Source organism: Astatotilapia calliptera, chromosome 23, assembly GCF_900246225.1.
Source record: "Astatotilapia calliptera chromosome 23, fAstCal1.2, whole genome shotgun sequence".
NCBI classification, from domain to species: Eukaryota; Metazoa; Chordata; class Actinopteri; order Cichliformes; family Cichlidae; genus Astatotilapia; species Astatotilapia calliptera.
Genome location: NC_039323.1, coordinates 40,262,616 through 40,268,729, shown reverse-complemented (window position 1 = coordinate 40,268,729; position 6,114 = coordinate 40,262,616). Strand labels below are relative to the sequence as shown.

At 47.7% G+C, this 6,114-nt stretch overlaps 1 protein-coding gene across 1 annotated transcript in view; it reads left to right on the top strand.

The window, feature by feature from the left end:
- The first annotated feature begins 669 nt into the window (after window positions 1–669).
- Window positions 670–6,114, top strand: part of LOC113015770 (NLR family CARD domain-containing protein 3-like) — a 45,529-nt gene continuing 40,084 nt past the window's right edge. The window contains exon 1 of the mRNA XM_026158027.1: window positions 670–809. The gene's annotated coding sequence lies outside the window, so the exon portion shown is untranslated. The remainder of the gene's footprint in view (window positions 810–6,114) is intronic.

The following is a 6,114-nucleotide window of genomic DNA, read 5'->3' as shown; positions in this document are numbered from 1 at the left end:
ACTTTTCTCTCTTGTTTAAACAAAGTTCAAACCTTCATAGAAAAATAAGTTCATTATTAAAGAGTGAAAGCAAAGTGTTTCTGAAACGTGTCAAATCAGCCTTTGCTGGCATTAAATGAGCTTCTGTGTGAGGAGCACTCGTCCATGGCCTGGGCTCCTCGCTGTCAGGTAAAGTTTCATAAAGCTTTTGAGTTTTTCTGCAGATAATGTTGGTGTCCAGCACGATGTTCTTTTTCCTGCGGTCACTGAGCCACAAAGCCAAAGCTGACTCCATCCTTACGATGTTCTTGTTGTGGACAGTTACAACCTTTTTGCCTCCTTGTTGAAACTATGATGGTCAGCATCTTCCTCTGCCTTTGGCTGCTACCACAGGTGCAAAACGTCTCGTCATCATTGTTGTTTGTTGGGACAAAACGTACAAACATACAGTGCAGCACTGCAGAGTCACACTGCTGTAAATTTGAACACATTCTGTACTGTACAGGAGACACGGCACGAGATTGACTGACGATGGTCTACAGCCAATCAGGACGCAGAACACAACGCGCTGTACAAAACAAAAACATGCAAAATTGCACAAAAAAGATCAGCGAAACAGCGAGGCCGCCAAAGGTGAACTGTGTTACAGCGAGGGACCAGCGTATATGTGGTTGTTGGGATGATAAATGTCTTTGAGCTTGTGTCAGAAGACGAGCTGCAGCTTTCTGGACCAGCTGCAGTCTTGCCAGGCAGGTCCCACTAACTCCAACATATAAGGAGTTACAATAATCCAGCTGGGACGTCATGAAAACGTGGATCGCCCGTTCAAGGTTTTTAAAAGATAGAAATGATCTCACCTTAGATAAAAGCCTCAGTTTGAAGAAAGACCGCTGTACAACTGAGCTCAGCTGTTTTTCAAATTGCCGTCAAATATAAGCCCCAAATGTAATAATGCGATTTAATAAAAGAGCTGAACCAGTCTAATAGAGCGCCCTTGATGCCGCCATGCTCCAATGGTGAGGTCAAGATGCTGTGGTCAAGGCAGCGGTCAGATCCAAAAGCACAGCTGAGTCTCCTGATCAGTGGCTGATAAAAGATCATTAAGAACTTTTCAAAGTGCAGTTTCAGTGCTGTGAAGAGCTTTAAAACCAGACTGAAACCTTTACAACAGATTGCAGCTGAACAAATATAATCTTTTACAAAATCTTCGACAGGAAGGGAAGCTTTGAAATAGGCCTGAAGTTTGAGCGGACAGAGGATCCAGATCAGGTTTTTAGTACAGGCTGTACAACAGCATGTTTCAAACAGGCTGTACAACACCTGAACTAAGACTGCTGTTAAAAATCGCTAAGATGTCGGAACCGACAACCTTTAAAATCTTTTTAAACACGTGTTGGAACAACATCATTTGGACAAGATGATGTCTTTATAGCATCACATCGTTCCTCCACCTGATCAAACCACACAGGCTCAAACTGATCAAAAACAGCTGAGCAGGTGAATATTTTAGCCCCGGTGCGATCTCGGGCGAGAGTATCGATGATGGCCAAAGGGCAGCGTCCAGCTCTACGGCCGCTGAAGAGCAGACTCAACAGACGCGCGTGATGTGGATCCTACTGCTCTAAAATTGGAGCTTCTTCAATCCATTAAAGAGGACATTAGTACGCTGTTAAAAGAAGAAGTCAGAAATGCATTGAAAGAAGATTTTGACAATATAAGGGCTGACGTGCAAGGACTGAGAAATGAGATCGCTAACAGCATGGCGGCGACGTGCGGCGAAGTTGATGGAGTAAAGGTTAGAGTGAAAGAAGCTGAGGATGGGCTGTCAATGTGGAGCGATGAGGTGACCACCCTGCAGTCTACAGTAGAGAGTATGAAGGAGGAGCTGTCTGACCTGAAGGATAAATGTGATGAAGGCAGGAAGCGGAGAGCTAACATCCACATCATAGGGATCCCAGAGGGCCTGGACTCGAGCTCCTCCACGGCCGTATCCGTGCTACTACGTGAAGTGCTGGGTATGGATAAAGACGTTATTGTCGACCGCTCACACAGGAGCCCTATCCTGAGAAAGCCAGCTGGTAACCCGCACGCCGTCATAGCCGAGCGTCACTACTACCAGGATTGTGTGGCTACGCCGTGCCAGGGCCCAAGCCCCGCTTGAGTTTAACGGACAACCTATTGCAATATTACGACTGGGCGATATGACCCAAAGTTCATATCTCGATATTCTTTAGCTGGATGGCGATATACGATATATATCTCGATATTTTTGAAGCCAGAAAGTTCGAACAAAAAGAGAGTTCTTAGTCAAAGCTGTGTCCCAAATCTCACACAGGCACATTTATTAACATACAGCGTAGATGTACATGAAACAATTACTCAGAAATAAATGATCAGCATTTTTTTTTTTTTTTTTTTTTTTTTTTTTTTTTAATGACATCAGAAACAGCAGTATGCGACATTACGTGATGGCAGAGCTTCAGTTCATCCTTTGTCTTTTTTTTTTTTTTTTTTTTTTTTTTTTTTAATAAATAGGACAGGGGGAATGAATGAGAGAAAGAAAGAAAACCAAAGGGGAGAAGAGACGGTGAGAATGGGGGGGAAGAGAGAGAGAAAAAAAAAAGAACTCCTGGGTCACCTGTATGGAGAAAAAAAAAAAAACAAACAAAAAAAACAAACAGAGGAGACAGCAAACAACAAAGAGTAACATAATAATAGAGAAAACAAAGCACCATCACAATAAACTAGCTAGTCATAGATATCAATATTTACTAAATAATAAACGATATTGTGCAGCACGCAAGATAGACAGCGCACAGTGTGCTTTGAGGCAGCAGCCAAGAAAGCTTTAGTCCGCGTCTGTGAATACCCATGTGTGCATACCTGTGTGGATCAGCATGCTTGCATTCCAAAGGTTTCTCCATGTAATGATCTGCTAGGGAGTGTGGGGGGGCCACAGCCCCGTCCTCCAGGGTGTGAAGCGGGTATGGAGGAGATCAAAACTCCAGACATCCAGAGGCCCCCAGAACACAAGAGACCATGGAAGACCAACAGAGGGGCAGCCGCGCCACTGTTCCAGTAAGAGCTGAGGAGAGTCCCAGATGAGGGCTCGCCCAGCAGCCGCGGAGCAGAAGTCAGGGGGAGTTGCAGTGACGCGCCCGTGAGCTCCGCCGGCCCCCAGCTGTGCCTGAGTGACCGAGCCCCAGGCCGAGAGGCCGGGGGCACCCCACCTCCAAAGGGGCCCGAGCGAGCCCCAGGCCCCAGGCCCCGACAAGCGGCCGCCAAGGAGTGAGCCGGTGTGTACCCGGACGCCCACCCCCAGACACAAAGAACCACCAACACACCGACACCTGAGGGAGTCCGCCACCGGCAGGGGAAGTGGTGGTGGGTGGAGATAGGCCTCCAAACTTTGGAGGGCCTGAGGTGTCCCCAGAGAGGTGGCGTCTGATACCCAACCTGACATATAGACTAGAGATGGACCGATCCGATATTACGTATCGGTATCGGTCCGATACTGACCTAAATTACTGGATCGGATATCGGAGAAAAATAAAAAATGTAATCCGATCCATTAAATATCACGAAAGCACCTCACAAAACTTGCAACACGCTGTAACTCACCTCAGAACGTTAGCACGTCGGAGCAGTGGCTGTGGCATGCGGGACCTGTCGTGGTCTGGATAGCATGTGGAGCTTCGCTAGCAACCTGCCATTTCATCTCCGACAAAGTTATCCCCGAGAGAAGTAAAGCAAGTGTGTAAGTCCATCTCTGAATGTTTGTAAAGCATTCCTGCGTTAAGCTTAACAAGCGACTGCCTCTCGCTCTCCGGCTGCTACTTCAATCGTGAAACTGATCAGCTGATCGGCTTTTCTGTCGCGAGTCCGTCTCTCTTGTTTGTTTTTGGTCCACTTTGCACCAGAAAGAGCAAACCAGCGGCTGAACAACAGCAGAACGTTTAAGCTTGATAAGCTGTTGTTAGAATTTATTTAATATTTCTTTCTACACCAGGATCTTTTTCTACGTAGCTGACGGCTGTAACTGTGCAGGGGCGGATCTAGCAAAGTTTAGCCAGGGGGGCCGATAGGGCATGAACAGGGAAAAGGGGGCACAAAGACATACTTTTCTTTCTTATTCTCATTTAAAATGTCTAGCTTTTAATAAATAATTATCTGACACCCAAAGTTTTAATTTGATGTAAAATGAATAGAAGTCAATTACTGTATATAGTGACTATTAAGTCTAATATATATACCCTAGTAAGCTATAGTACTTTTTACTTTGGGAAGGTACCATCTGTGCAGTCTGCAATTTTGTTGAAGAAAGATGTTGAATCTATTTAATATTTCTTGAAAAATAATTGATTTCTGTGCATTTTTTTTTTCACACTGCATCAAATTAAGGTTGATTACGTCGATTAAGCATCATGAGGTGGCGCGTGAGGGGTGGTTCCCTATTTTTTATTTATTTATTTGTGTTGTTGCTGGGAGTTGGAACCCTATTAGTTAGGTTGCTTAATATTTACGCTAAGTACTCTTTAAAATACCAGAATAGGGAGGATGGTGTAGGTCTAAGTTTATTAGATTGATCAGTATTGCTGAACTATGAAATATTTTTTTTGTATACAGGTATAACAGAATAGCTTTAGTGTAGTTGTTGTTTTAAACTTGAGTATGAACTTGCAGACTTGCAAAATGCAGCAAGATATTTTAAAAAACAGTTTTGTTGATTAAAAAACACTATATCGGATTCATATCGGTATCGGCAGATATCCAAATTTATGATATCGGTATCGGTATCGGACATAAAAAAGTGGTATCGTGCCATCTCTAATATAGACACAGACATACAGGCACACACAGACACAAACATCCATTCCCACCCTCATGCTCTCATATGCACTCACTCCACACTCAACCAACGTGGAGACAGACATAAAGATACGCTGTACACACAATCACACTCCCCAAGCGTACTCTACAAACCGGGTCTAGGTACCCTTGCCCCTGGAGGGGGGAATTGCACCCAGACCCAGGTGGTGTTACCCTTTTCCCTGCGGTGGGGAGAGGCAGACCACCCCGACTCCGCAGCAGCAGGGAGGCCCCACACTCCAGACCGCAGTCGGACGGCCAACTCCTCCTACTAGCCCTCCCGCTCCAGCAGGCCGCAGAGAATGGGGGTGGGAGAAGACTCCAAACCTCCCTCCACCCGCTCATTGTAGTGTTGATGCATATGTGTTCTAAGGTGCAATTAAAACCCAGGAGGGCATGGAGCTACCTGCCAAGGAGCAGCAGGTAAGCGCATAGTCCCTCCTGCTAGCCCTCAATGACTAAGTGTATTTAAAATTGAGAGGTGGGCAACGACGTCAGGGGTGAGGTATACACCCTGATGGTGATTTGGACTCCGTGATTGTGCCCACCCCCAAGATCCTATATGTATGTGTAATGAGAGTGTGAATAATGTGAATGTCTAAGTTGTGGGATAAAATTGAGGCAGAGGCAGCCAGAAGGGGACAGAGGGGGGGGGGGGTAGCCTCCTCTGCACCCTGGTGACATACCCCCACTCCAAGGCCCTGCATGTGTGGGTGGTTGTGGAGGAGCGGGAAGAGGGAGGCAGCTGGAGATGGGGAGGGAAGGAAGGGAGGGGCAGGTAACCCCTCCCTGGGGCCAGCTCCCCCGCTGACCCAGTAGGCACTCCCACCCTTCGCGACCCGCCAGGGAAAGGGGGCCCAGGCCCATCAGACCGGGGCCCAGTGCAGTAGCGCCCCCGGCTCCACAGAGCCCTGGACAGTCCACCCAACCCCACCACAGAGAAAACTGCACCACCCCACCATCCACACATCTTCCAGACTACATAAGACGGTAAACGCCCAGGCTGAGATCTTCCTCCACCTCTCCTGTATCTCCCCCTCCTGCAGAGAGTTCCTGAAGAGAAGAAAGCTCCTGCAAGATGTGACCATCCCCCCACCAGTTGAAGCCCCCAGGCGGCTCGACGCACCGGCGGCACCCTGCTCCAGGGCCGGGCCCCATGCACCCACCCGCCACAACCCCGGCAACACACCAACCAGGACCCAAGCCCCCGAGGCCCGGCCCGGGCCCCAGCCCAGAGACGGAGCGCCCCCAGAACCTCACGCCCAT